Source organism: Strix aluco, chromosome 1, assembly GCF_031877795.1.
Source record: "Strix aluco isolate bStrAlu1 chromosome 1, bStrAlu1.hap1, whole genome shotgun sequence".
NCBI classification, from domain to species: domain Eukaryota; kingdom Metazoa; phylum Chordata; class Aves; order Strigiformes; family Strigidae; genus Strix; species Strix aluco.
Genome location: NC_133931.1, coordinates 30869741 through 30885111, shown reverse-complemented (window position 1 = coordinate 30885111; position 15371 = coordinate 30869741).

The following is a 15371-nucleotide window of genomic DNA, read 5'->3' as shown; positions in this document are numbered from 1 at the left end:
AATAAAGCATATAAGATGAAGAATAAGGATATGAATAGCACAAACTCAAAGTAAAGTCAGTTTCTTACAAGTGAGGGAAAAATATGTAATTTTTTTTATTAGTAATTAATAAAACCATGCAGTAGAAATAACAAAGCCCACATATATGCCATCTCACTTATGAAAACTTAGAAACATGTATTTTTACTTTTGATTTTCTAGTCCTTCAGGACTAGGTTTGGTAAACCATTAAGAGCTCATGGTTACAAGCCACAATACTCTTTCTCTCTTATCTTTTTTCCATGACAGCATATAGTAGATAGAGACATCTTGCTAAATATAGCTTTGCCTTATAATAATGACAGTTGCAAGCTAAAACACCACAAATAGCCAAAATGCCCTCCAAAATCATGCTAATCTTTAAATTTAATGGAGTACTGTGCCAGACTGGTCAGTTCTACCAAATGGTGGTACTAACTGTCATTTATGAACATAATTTTGATCACAATTTTGCCACATTTCATTTTAAAAAAGTTAATGAGGAGAAAAGAACTGCATGTTTTTATTGTCATGATTTTGACATATAAAACAATAAATACATTTCTTTAATGTTTAGCAGTGTTGACGGGAAAATGTAAATCTGTAACAAACTAACATATGGTCAGTACTTGCAATGATATGTTCAAACTACACATACGTAATTTCCATACGTTTTTAGAAATAACAAGTCCTGAAGTGTTCATGTTAATTTGCAGCTATGCAAAAAATCAGAAGTATTTTTCAGATTGCTTTACTTTTCTCGTAAACACTGCTATGTGTAAATGAATTTAGAAAAGGTAGTTAGTCACAATACCTATGTTATTGACAAAAGTTGAATAAATAAACTACCATTACAGTCATGCATAACCATTTGCAGAGTTTACTAAATGCATATTGCTTGTCATTTTTCCTAGTTTTTACAAATAATTATATATAAGATTTTTTTGCCTGTATAATGGCTGATACTGAGTTTCCTGTACTGATCACTGAGACCCTCTTCCTCTCCTCTCCTCTCCTCTCCTCTCCTCTCCTCTCCTCTCCTCTCCTCTCCTCTCCTCTCCTCTCCTCTCCTCTCCTCTCCTCTCCTCTCCTCTCCTCTCCTCTCCTCTCCTCTCCTCTCCTCTCCTCTCCTCTCCTCTCCTCTCCTCTCCTCTCCTCTCCTCTCCTCTCCTCTCCTCTCCTCTCCTCTCCTCTCCTCTCCTCTCCTCTCCTCTCCTCTCCTCTCCTCTCCTCTCCCTCTCCCTCTCCCTCTCCCTCTCCCTCTCCCTCTCCCTCTCCCTCTCCCTCTCCCTCTCCCCTCCCCTGCACTTCCCTTCCCCTTCCCCTTCCCCTTCCCCTTCCCCTTCCCCTTCCCCTTCCCCTTCCCCTTCCCCTTCCCCTTCCCCTTCCCCTTCCCCTTCCCCTTCCCCTTCCCTCCTCTGGCTTGGGTACCCAATTCAATGCATTTTAAAAATAGACATGATTTTCAGAAAGGACCATTGACTGTTGATTAAAAACTTGCCTCTCGAGTCTCATCAGAATAACTCAGAGCACAGTGCAGCTGACAACTCTTAAAACCAAATTGTGTTCTTAAGAGGTGGTTCTATAAAATCTTCAGGTTAGCTTTCTCTCTGTACACTGGTATTCTTCCAACTGAAAGTGCCACACAAATTAAGTAGACAGTTAAACTTTTAATAGTTCAACTCGTTTAGATCATAGAGAAAATATATTTGGAATTGAAGAAACAGCTTTGCATTGTTACATTGTTTTTGAAGACTTCTCTGGTTTAGAGTTTGTGTTCCTGATAAAAGTCCTCTTTCTTATCAAATAACTTCTTATCACTGCTGACAAAAACCTAGAAATATAGAAAAACTATTCAACAGAACTTGTGTGTTTCATATTGCTTTTCCCCATAGCATTTTTTCAAAGTTTGGATTTTTATTTTGTCCTCTTCATGAATTCAGTTCATATAAAAACATTAGGAAAACAAACTTGAAAATAATTATACACATGATCTTTTTTTTTTTTTTTTTTTTTTTTTGTCTCTGAAGACTCCAACACATGTTTGCAATTTCTTGCAGGACTAGGAGTGTGTGTGTAACAAAACACGAGGCATCTTTTAAAATGTACTGATTTTCAGAGAGTACTGATTGATAGAGACTGAAACATACTTTAGTTTTGATTTCAATATTATGTCAGATTTTTAGAAATTCTCTATGTTTTAACATAAAAAGGAGCAGGGAGTGGAAATGACTCTTGAACTGACTGTGATTCTTATAAGGATAATCTTCCTGTATAAAAATAAATAAGGTAATTATTATTGCTGTTTTCTGCACCGTGAATAGTAGTGCATGTAATGTATCTATTTGTCTAATACTTTTCTTTCCTATTTTTTAAGCCAATAATGAAACCTACATGCTCATAAATAGGGTAGTTGAGTGTTCCGTTCAGTTTAGCTGTACCAGCTTTTGTTTCTGATGAGTTACAACACGTCAATACTGCTGCATTCAAATATGTTTTTTCTCAACAAACTGGTAAACTCTCCAAGATAATAGAGCAAGGATAATATCAGCCTTGAAGGAACATGGAATCTATTGTAGGATAAGGTGCAAATATGCAAATTCTGACAGTAGGTCTTCATAATAACATTTTTATGAACCACTGAATTCAACATTGCAATTTAAAGAATTGAAAATGGATGCATTTCTGTGAAAAAAAAAAAAAAAAAAAAAGATAAGTTAAAATAATTTTCCAAGTGACATTTATTTCCAATAAACAAGGAGAAATCTATTAAGTGTAAAAACTACCTTCATCTTATTCTTTTGATTGTATTTCTTTAGAGGTGTAAATAATTTTAAAATTAACAAATCAAAATATTAAAAAAATGCAGAGAAGTTTTTCTGTAAAATTGCAAAATACGGGTCCAATACTATTTTCTGCCCCTTTCTTCCATCTATTCAATCTATTGCATGCAGTATCTAGAGATATGAAGTGATCTATGTCTGTTAGTTATTCATATAGTATACTACAGTCTTTTATCATGTTTATACATTCTGCTGAATAACTGGAACTCAAGGAGATAGTTCCACCCCCAAAAGAGAAATTCCATCTATGTTTTAAAATGTGTGTAATTTATAATGAAGGATAGCACCTGTTATAACTTTTTCCTTGACAGGTGTGAGAGGTTAATTAAATTAACCATTTTGAATTCAAAGATAACACTACTTAAAAATAAGTGACTTTTTTGAAAGAGATTCCACTTTCTTGTATACCTAAAACCTTTCATTTGTTCATAACTGCAGGCTTTCATAAATGGGGGTTTGTGTTCTTTCAGCTTGCTGGTAGCACAAATATTTTCATCTAAGGCCAAAAATATCCATGTGGTTTCAATTATCATTAAGGATATGCAAGCAAATGATAACATGAGAGATGACAAATATTTTCCTTGTTCTTAAAAATAAACTCTTTGATCATAGGGAGAATTTGGGAACATTTGTATGAATCTTTCCTGAAAAAGAAATCAGGCTCTAGCTATCAAGTTATGCTATGCTTCATTTCTGTGCTCTTATTGCTCTATTCCACCAAAAGAGTGAATAAGATGCCAATCAGCCACCAATCTTAATCTAGTGAAATTGGATAGGATTTGGAGGTGAGCACCACAGATCAGAGTATACTAGGGGACAACCATGAATCTATAATCTGCATACTGGATGAAAAGGAAACATACAGCCAAGGAATTTAATATAATGATTTTTTTTTTTCCCATATTAACCAACCAGAACATATAAATACTGGAATTAAACAGAAAAAACTATGACATTCAGCCATCATGACATTTAAAATAATCAGAACAGCATTCATCAAAATTTTATTTTGAGGAAAAAAGAAAGTGTTAACTATGTTGAAACATCTCTTTTTAGCAAGAAAAGCAAAATAAAAAAAAAATAGAAGGTAGATTAAAATGCAATGTTTAGAATAATCCAAAACTTTCCATTTTACTTTAACAAGTGAGATCATTTTATCAGAGGATATATCAATTTTTTGTGGTCATTATAAGTGTGAGAATAGTTGCAAAATGGAATTTCTGTCATCTGAAATAGTGGATACTGGTGCAAGTAGTACCATAATCAGTCTTTGAGAGAAGTAATAGAGGGGTATGTATTAATAACTAAGCACAGAAATAAAAATAAGTTTAGTTGCTGAAAAATTGTTCCTGTCAGGTTTACCATATGTTTTAAGGGGACTGCTAGTAACACCTATGATCAGTAAGCTAAAAAAGGGAGGCTAAAGCTAACAACCAAGCTAACAGATGGTCCAAGATCAGTAAAAAGTGATTAATTACAGGAATCTGTCCAGAATTATTTCATTGTCATTACTGTGTCAAAATCCTGATAGAAATTCAACAAAATTTTCAGCATATGTGAATCAATGACTGAACTGCTACAAATTTGGCCAGAAGTTGTAAATTTGAAAATGCACTGGTGAAAACTGGCAAACTTTATGAAACTGATTTATTATCCCAGGTAATAAAGTAGAATGTTCATACAATTAATGAGCTGTAAAAGAGGTCTAGTTCAATGTACAGGAAGTCATGATAAATTAAAGAGTAAAAAGAAATTACTGGGCAACTGTAGGTCACCAGTCATTTTTTGATGCATTTATGGTCATTGTTAATAAGAAATGTAGTGTGAAATGTAAAGAAAATGACATTCATTTTGTTTGTTAACTTCTAGTGATGTTAGTCAGCATAAAGTCAATGATTAACTCCCATTTAAAAATGCCAGCAGTCTGTCATTCCTCAGAGAATGTTTGTAGAATGTTATCACATATTCCATGCTCTGAAGTTGGACTTCATGTTATTTCAATGTGTGAAAATTCTTAGTTATAGGATCAGTGAAATTGCTAAATTTTTCCCTTTTTTTTTTTTTTTTTTTTTGCAAGTGATGGTAATAATTTGATCTATAGTCTGTCACCATAAAAAAGTAAATAAGTAAGTAATTAAATAATGTCATGAAAACAAAACAATGACAACACAGTCGATAATTCCCCTCATCTCAAAGTCTACCACATAAACACTCCTTTTAAGCATAAGACTGGAGTGTGGCAGAAGAGATGAAGCCATACTCTCATTCGGTGGTTACAAAAAAGGACATGATCTTCTGCAGCAGATATATAGATTATTAGATATGCACATCAGATAAAGTAGCCTTTCTTATTTTGAAATGAATGCAGTAATTTCTTTGGTGTGCATTCACATACGGGTCTAAATATCTCCTTTCTGGGGAGTCAAATACTCTCTAGGAAACAGATTTGAGAAATTTTGTCATATATATTAAGTGACTGGGTTGGTGGAATTCAAATTATCTGAAGACCACTTTATTCACATACTAGTTGTGAATTTCATGCCCCCCCTTTTTTTTAACATCAGAATGGAATGCATCGGTAGTCACAGAGTTTGTTAAATACTATTAAATTAGGGTGATAATTATTTAATAAAGAATAAAAATAGTTACAGAGAATGGTTAATGTTCAGGATTGGTGGGTTACTTTTCATCTATGGTTGATATAATCTCAAAATATTCAAAAAGCAGACAAAAAAAGATGGCTTATGTAAACATCTAAAACATATTAAGTGAGAGACTGAGGCAGAACAGAGAAATCAATTTATACAAGGGTTTTTTTGGAAGGAAATATCAGTCTGTTCTTCATTAATTCTACATAAAAACACAGAAATGGGAAAGCACTCTACAAAATAGGAGGAAAGAACCTAAAGCTTCACAAAGCTATTAACCCTTTTACCTTACTTTATTAATCTGGAATTCAACCTCCAGTTCTCAAGATATTTCCCTTTAGGGTTTATCTACAGAGAGATGCTTAGGGAAATTAATTCAAATCAATTAACAAGTTTGATTTATGGAGTACTAGTTAAACACTATTAGCTCCCTGTGTAGACATTCAAAATCAGAACTGAAGTAAATTAAAGGGGGTCTAATTCACTTGGAAATGAAGTGAGTTGGGCTGAAAAAAGAATACATTCCTTGTGAAGAAAAAAGTCACAATAAATGTTTAATGTAATCTAATTAATCCATTTAAAATGTGTAATTTTGTTTAATTTGTATGAGCTTTCTTGATTATAGACTCAGACAGTGAGGGCTAATCTGCATGGATCATTTATTAGAATATTTTATGAACTTCAGTGTGTTTACTTCCATCTGAAATTGGAATTATATCAGGGACTTCCTAATTAAAAGCAACACTTCAGAACATTCATTATAATGATTAGGAGTAGTAATAAGCAATGCCAGAATCTCTCCAAGCGTAGAAATAGTTAAATAATATGATCTGAGGGTAGGAAATACTGATTAAACGTGCAAAAGAGAAATACCAGATTCGATGAAATAAAAAATTTCTGAGAAATGGTAGTTTCTCCTTCTACTTTTGCTTTTTGTTTTTTTTTTTGTTTTTTTGTTTTGGTTTTTTTTCCTCCTTCTGTAGTACATCTGCTAAAAGGCAGATAAATCACACTTACACATTTTATGTGGAGGGAAAAAAACACCAACCCTCAAAAAATTAAGTGTATTTCAAGCCTGCAAAATAATACAGACTGTTTTCAGGAAGTGTCTTTCTTCTGAGAGCTTAAGTGGATGCTAGGTGTGCATATTATTTACAGTGACTTTTGGGTTTTCATAAGCAATTACTGTTCATCATCTTCATCAGTATGAAATTGTTTACCTGTTGACAGAGATGAAGCAATATTATTTATTTCCAGTACCATTTCTAATAGTATGATGTAAAGATCAAATTGAAATCTCCAATATTTATTTTTACACATCAAGCTACATTGTGTAGCTTGTATTGTCCTTTGCTGAAATAGAACAGCAATTTAGTCATGAAGTTTTATTGCTAATTATTTTATGTGTTGTATTTTTATTATTATTTTAGGTTTATTCTAAAAGAAGTCAACATATTATCCAGATACAATCCCATGCTGGATTTTTATTCAATTTTCAAAATAGCTGTAATAAACTTCAATTTCCTCTTTGGTTTTCCATTAGGATCTATTTCTGTACAAATTGTGATAGACAATCCTAATAGAGATTGAGAGGTTCTGTCCCTTAAAAACTATTACAGATTAAAAATTACAACTCTTTGTTTCTCTATAAGGAAGGAAAGGTGTTTGAAAGTTTCATACTGTAAGGATCAAAAAACCAAGTAAGAAATAACATCTGATATGTTATCTGTGGGTGATGGGAAATTACAATTTCCCTCTTCCAATTTAAAAACACTTTTATTTCAGTTGCTGCAGTTTGGAAGTCACTTTTATTTAATAAAATCATATTATTACCTGGTGTTTTCCCTGAATGTTAGAAAATCCAGTAACATACTAAAAATAGTCTAGATTGCAACAGATAATACTGCTTTTGTTCACACTCAGCAGATTCTGGAGGACTTGTTAAGTCTCCTTGTTTTAGAGAACATATTAGCTTTGGTACAAGCCAGAACCACAGAACTTGACCATATGAAAAAATTGTGAAGATCCTCCTATAACACTAATATAGAAAAAGAAAAGTGGGCTAGACTTTCTATATTTCTTAAACAACAACAGTAAAAGTGGGGTTTTTGACACTGAGTGGAAGAAATACAGTGGCCAGACCGGCTTCTTAATATGTTTAACTTTCGTCACAAAACAAAGGTAACTATTTTGTGAAAGTAATTGGAGACTGTAAATAAAGACTAAAGCAAACAAAGAAATTCTGAACATTGTTATGATTCTTTTCAAGACAAAAAATATTATTTGTGGAAATTGTATGTATCTGGCTGGTATAATAGTCAGTAATTTTTTTTTTTCCTATATTTCTTATAGTAGTAACCTGGTGAAAAAAATATTTGTTATGATATGTGTGTGTGTATTTTTGGAGGAGTTAATTTCAAAGTAGTAATATAAAAACTTTAAATATATTCTATATTTAAATCACTAAAACTGTATAACCAATATAATTACATCAGTTAGACTGTTTTCTGTACTGTAATCTGAAGATACAATGAATGGAAACACATTCTCTTGGCCTGATGCTTCATTTCATGAAAACATGGATATTATGAGTTAATAGTGAAAGTCTGAATGAATGTTTGAAGTTTCAGACATCATTTTTGTTTACACTATTGAATAATTTGGCTTCACTAGCATACAAAACCTGACATCAGCCTCTTGTCTTGGATTATATCAGATCTTTGAAAGATCCTTCCTGATTATTTGAAAGAGGTAAATGTCACACCCATGTTCAAGGAGGGCAAGAAGGATTATCTGAGCTGGTCAGCCTCCCTTCCCTCAGTCTCTGGGAAAGTTTTGGAAGTCATTTCAACATGAAGGACAAGGAGATATCTGTGACCAGCAAGTATGAATTTATCAAAAGCAGATTATACCTGACCAGCATGATTGTTACTTTCATGAGTTGTCTTGGTCAATGGATTAGGAAAGAACACTGACTGCTGCTTTCCTTGTCCTTCAAAAGGCTGTTGACACAGCCTCGATCTTTATACTGAAATTGGGGAGATATGATCTAGATAAATAGATTTATCCTTCTAATTACCACTCCCTTTTAGACATGTAGGAAATACATATTTTCTGGTTTTTTTCTATTTGGGTTTGGTGAATTTTGTTGCTTCTCTTGTTGTTTGTTTGGATTTTTTAATAGATTTCAATATAATTCTTCATTAGAAAAGAGTTTTTGGAATAACTAGGCCAGAAAACCTAGTCTGAAAAGTGTGGTGGTTTGACCTTGGCTAAATGCCAGGTACCCACCAAGTCGCTCTATCACTTCCCCCCCTTCCCACTTTCTTCTCAACAGGGCAAAGAGGGGAAAGAAAATAAGATAGGAAAAAAACCCCAACCCTTGTGGGTAAAACAAAAGCAGTTTTAATATAAGCAAAGCGAAGCAAAGGTCCGCGCGCGGAAGCAAAAAAAAGAAAACAGATTTATTCTCTACTTCCCATGAACAGGCGATGTTGGGCCTTCTCAGGAAGCAGGGCTCCGATACGTGTAGTCATTGCCTCGGAGGACCAAGCGTGAGCCCACCCCCTTCCTCCTTTTTCCCAGCTTTATACTTGAGCAGACATCATATGGTATGGAATATCCCTTTGGTCAGTTTGGGTCAGCTGTCCTGGTTGTGTCCCCTCCCAAGATCTTGCCCACCCCGTCCCACTGGGAGGGGGAAATGTCGGAAAGAGCCTTGGTGCTGTGTAAGCACTACTCAGCAGTAGCCACAACACCAGTGTGCTATCGACACCCTGCCAGCTCCCAACATAAAACACAGCACCATGAGGGTTGCTATAAGGGAAAACCACTTCCGGCTCAGCCAGACCCAGTACAAAAAGTTTTGGCATGATGTGTTAGAAAAACACTGTGCTTACAGAAGCTGACAAAGTCCAATCACATAAACAGAAAAATGGTGAAATTTATCTGTGAATTTGAAATTAGAAACATATTGTCCTCTCAAATATGTTAATTGTTGTACTGGAAAACCAGTATTGTTAGCCAGTATCTATACATTCTGATTCTGATATCCATAAATTCAGGCGGGGCTGGAAGGAAAGTGGCCATTTAAATTCCAACTCTTCATTGGGCTGGATGTCCTGGACAAGTATCCATTTAGTTCAGCATCAGGTTTTCTGAAACAATTCAGGGGGACATAAGAGGAAGTTATCTGTGTATAGTCCAATGTCCAGTATGCTGAGATGTCATCATTCTTGACTCCTATCTCATGAAAGGAGTATGGGTTATTACCCTGAAGTGATTGAGATGAAGGCTGGAAATGGGGAGAAGTAACCAAAGAAAAACTAAAGCAGCTGAGAAACAAATGGTGCCCTGTACAAAACATTTTATTCCAACTTCCTGAAGATTGTTTTGACTGCTGGAGGAGACAAAATATTCAGATCTGTGCCAACACTTCTTCCTCCAAATTGAGCTGATTGGGATATACTAGAGCAGAAGAGAGCAGGTAAAGCACCAGATAGCCCAGGTGTTAGGTGGCAAAACACAAGAGGGTAATTTATGGTTTAAACATGTTTTTGGAGGTCCGTAAGATGGTTATGCAGCTATGTATATTTTATGATAATAGATCATACTGAAGATCAGGATTCTTCATTTTAGACACCTGAGTCACACTTCCGATGTGCTAGAATATCTTTTTGTTTTCTGTGAACAATAAAGAAGTTTCTGTGGGAAGTGTGGTAGTCGTGGGGGATGAATACTGATTTTCCACACTGCTTTTGAACAGCAGTCCTCACTGAGCTCTGTGATTCATAGAAATAAATTTATCCCTAGAGAAGGTGTGTCTACAGTCTATGTTCCCTAAATCCCAAGAGTTTCTTAATTAATAGATTAGAATTTAGGGTGCCTACATTTTCTGAGATAATGTTGTTTCTTGGAGCTGTTCTGAAATACTTTCTGGGTTTTTCTTTGTTTTGTTTGTGGATTTATTTATTTTTTTAAGTAGATCTGAATATTTGCAGGCAGAAATAATGAATATTTTCTAGAAATATTCTCCAGAATAATGGCCATTTTATTCCCACTTTTTTGTCTAGTCCTAAAAAGGCTTGACATGAAAGGTCTGTTATTTCATTCAGTTAATTTCCCACTTCATTATTGTTCCCTGAGTTATAACTACTAGGTATTTGTCTCTCTATTTTTTTTTCCCCTAATAACAGAGGACCCTTCAATGTATACATATATATACTTGAATTTATTTTTTATTTTCTATATCATTAAACATGACACTATTTGACTACCCCACAACTTCAAATAAATATATCTTAACAACATTGTTAATCCCTTTGACAAATAAGGAAAAAGGCAAGAAGACATTGTCTTTTAAATGTGGTTTTGCTACAAGCAATGGGTGGAACATAAGACAGTATTACTGTGGATTCATGGCTTCACTTTTAGTATTGCCTTCCATATGAAGAAGTTTTTCTTTTTTGAAAAGATAAATACCTTGCATGCAGCTAATAATTTACCAAGACAAAAAGCAAGACAGTGTAGTTCTCTCTCTCAAATAGACTCTCACTTTGAAAAATGTTTTTTTTCTGTCCACTGTAGGCATTTTGGAAAGTTTAGCCTTTTGCAAGCAGTGAACTAATACAAGAGGGTCTAGGCATGTGTTTAAAGAGAGTTACTTTCTACCTGTTTGTGGGTTAAATTGTGAACTCTGTCTGGTTGCTACATAACTAGCCACTTACAGAGATACACCTTCTTATTTTCCACTATTCCTCATGCAGATGCTTATCTTCTTAGTTCACTGCTTCAAATAATCATGGACTAAATTAACCACAATTATAAAACACAGCAGAATTAATGAAAATATACTACCTCTTTTCAGTGCTAAACTAGTATATTTAATTATAGTGAAATATTTTACCAGTTACATATTCAGAATACAAATATTCATAAATCTCCCAAATGCCATCAGATACTGTACATAACACTCTATTCAATAAAAAATTCCTAAAGAAAATATGCTGTTTAACATACTATGACATAAATAATGAGAGGAGTATCTGGGCTATGAAGTAAATAATTGCTGAAAGGAAATAAAGTTGAATGCGCTTGATTCTGATTTCACTAAATATGATAGAGAATTTTTGCAAGCAAAAGCACATTTCACTGCTGCAGACTCTTCTGCACTTGCAATGTGACAGACTAGTAAAGGGGAAAAGAAATTCAAACCTAGCCCAGAAACAATTCAAGTTTCCTATCAAATAGACTTTCACAATGACGAATGGCTGTAGGCTATCATGAAGCAAAACAATTTACTACTATCAGATATTGCTAAGATTTTACATATTTCTCATTTCTCTAAGCTAAGGTTGCTTCTGCTTTCTGTTTTTTAAAACATAGATTTTAACTTTATTTAAAAGTTTGATTTCTGAACACATAGTTAACACTCAGCTAAATAATAATTCAATCAGAATGGCCTGACTATGCATGGTTCATGCAAGTTTACTATCTTCTCTCACGTACTTTTATTTTTTCTCATACATATAAAATCCCAAGAGCTAAAGGTTTTTACAAAATCAAACATACCCATAGGCTCAGTAAATCTGAAGGGTCCCATTGCCTATGGTGTTTGTAGGGTCAAAGAATTTTTAAAATGTTTACAGAGGCTTCTGGTAGGAAGTGCACCCTGGGTGTCATTAGCAAAAGGACAGCTCTCAAACCAAGGGAAGTGATTATTCCCCTCTATTTCACACTCATGCTGAGGCTGAAGTACTGTGTGTAATTTTGGGCTCCTCAACAGGAGAAAGACAAAGGTAGCCTGGAGAGACACACATAATAGAGGCTGGAGACCCAGCTTTCCTTGGCAATAGACTAGAAGACTGAAGATGAATATTGCTGTCCTCAACTCCCCATTTTTTGATTGCAGGAAAGATGGAGCCAGACTATTTTCAGAAATGCAGGGTGAAGAGGGAAGTCACAAGCAACAACAAATGAAAGTCCCATGAGACTGAAGGAGAAGAGTTTTCCTCAGGAGAGTGGTAGTGCATAGGGTCAGAGGCTCCAGAAGGTTGTGGGAATCTCCATCCCTGGAGATATACAAAACTTGACTGGAAAGGTCCTGGACAACATACTCAAACATTACCTGACTTTGAGCAGGGGGATGAATTAGATGATCTGCAGAGCTGCCTTCCGGCCTAACATTCAATAGGTCTATGAATTCAAGAAGGACATGTAGGTTTTACAGAAGCTGGTGTATATATTAATTTCCAAAAACAACACCACAAAAACATATATTGCATAATCACTCCACAGTTTTGTTTGTAGAACTCAGGGCATTTTATTCACAGACCTCATTCTTTTAGTTAGAAACTGCAAGTTTATATTCTGAATCCTTGCCTTCTGAGTGTTAGGGTAGAGAAACTATGGTTTTGTTTCTGCTTATACCACCAAAAATGATGCACATTATAGTGAAACAGATTTATCTGCTTTCAGTTAAATTTATATAATTGAGTGAAAACCTATGTTATTTCAATGACACAAATCCTGAATTGTTATTAGAATTTTTCTTCATGATAGATGAGATAATTAAACATTTATTATATTTCTTAAAGCAATTCTTATTCCTCTGTTCTGATCACTAATTTTCAAAACCAAACTTAAAATTTTACAGATGATTGAGAAAATTTGAAGCCTTTTATCTTTGGCATAAAATTTCAGATAAAAAGAAAAAAAAAATTTCATAGAATCCTGCATTAAAAGAAAGGTGAAGGGGAAAAGATCCGGAAATAATCCAATGGAAAATCACACATTTATAGCTTTACAATAAAAATACAGTCTTTAACTTTGCAGAAATGTATATATACTCATGAAATTTTCAAATTAAAATAATACAGAAAGTTTGATTTTGACTAATCAGAATACTCTGATAGTCTTGAACTAATTTAATTTTCTTTCTATTTCCCTGTACCTCACTGATAGTGTCTATGTAGTAGAGTTTTATGTGCTTAAATTTTGGTCAGGTGCATTGATATTTCATTCTATCTCTGCCAGAATAAGATGATTGAAATATGGGTACATTGATGAGTACAATCAAAACTTTGGAATAGATTATTATTTTCTTTATCTGACTACAGTACAGAGGGTTTTGGTTCACTCTGTTTGGTTTTAATATACAAATGTGGGATTTTTTTGTATTTTTTTCAAAATGCATGTGTTAAACATAGGTTAAGTACCCTATCTTGTAGATTTTATTAACTTCTCTCACAATTTCAAATAATGACCAAGACTGTGTGTAGTATTTTTGACAAATATAATTTGCTCTCTTAATATTTTATTTATCTACAAAGTTGCTGAGGAGAGGGGCTCCAAAGAGGAGGATAGCGGCGGGGCACCCTTCTGAAAGGATCAAAAACCCACGGCAAAAACGCAAGCTGAGAAGGCAGAAGCCCAGGGAAGAGGGAGAGCCTCAAGCCACCTCCCCCCTCAGTGGGAAGAGTGAGCTGCGAATGAGGGCAGTGGGGACTCAGAGCAGGTGGAGCCTGAAGTGATGATGCCCAACACCCTTCACATACAAGAGCAGCCCCCAGGGAGCGCGATCAACCAGGACCATAGCGAACAGGACGGGTGAACAGGGCATGGAGCGTCAGAAGGGTGTGGCGTGGCAGTTTGTGTGGCACTTCATGCGAACAGGTCATAGTCCCTCTCCTGGGTCTAGAGCTCATCTGAGCTAGTTGTCCTCTTATTGTCCTCCACGAGTAGACTGAACCATGGTCTCCACTAGTGTCAAAACTACCACCAGAAAGAACGTGGTCATCCAGATGGAGCTGCCATGCAAACATGCAGCGGTCCAGGTCCCGGGCTGCAGGGAGTGCCTGAGCCTGTCGATCCTGTTGGAGGGCAGCAGTGACAATACCTGTGTGTGCTATGACCAATAAGACACACATCTATAAGAAGGGTCGGAAGGATGATGCGAGAAATTACAGGGCTGTCACCTTGACTTCGGTGCCTGGGAAGCTGATGGAGCAGCTCATCCTGAGTACCACCATAAAACAGGTGTGGGACAACCAGATGATCAGGCCCAGTCAGCATGGGTTTATGAAAGGCAGGTCCTGCTTGACAAACCTGATCTCTTCCTACTACAGGGCGACGTGCTTATTGGATGAGGGAAAGGCTGTGGATGTTGTCTACCTTGACTTTAGTAAGGCCTTTGACACCGTTTCCCACAGCATTCTCCTGGCGAAACTGGCTGCTCGTGGCTTGGATGGGCACACGCTTTGCTGGGTAAAAAACTGGCTGGATGGCCGGGCCCAAAGAGTTGTGGTGAACGGAGTTAAATCCAGTTGGCAGCCGGTCACGAGTGGTGTCCCCCAGGGGCTTGGTTTTGGGGCCACTCCTTTTTAAGATCTTTATTGATGATCTGGACGAGGGGTTCGAGTGCACCCTCAGTAAGTTTGCAGACAACAACAAGTTGGGTGGGAGTGTTGATCTGCTCGAAGGTAGGGAGGCTCTGCAGAGAGACCTGGACAGGCTGGAGCGATGGGCTAAGGCCAACTGTAGAAGTTTCAATAAGGCCAAATGCCGGGTGCTGCACTTCGGCCATAATGACCCCCAGCAGCGCTACAGGCTTGGGGAGGAGTGGCTGGAGAGCTGCCAGTCAGAGAGGGACCTGGGGGTGTTGATTGACAGCCAGCTGAACATGAGCCAGCAGTGGGCCCAGGTGGCCATGAAGGCCAATGACATCCTGGCTTGTATCAGAAACAGCGTGGCCAGCAGGGACAGGAAAGTGATCTTACCCCTGTACTCGGCACTGGTGAGGCCGCACCTCGATTCCTGTGTTCAGTTTTGGGCCCCTCACTACAAAAAGGACATGGAATTACTC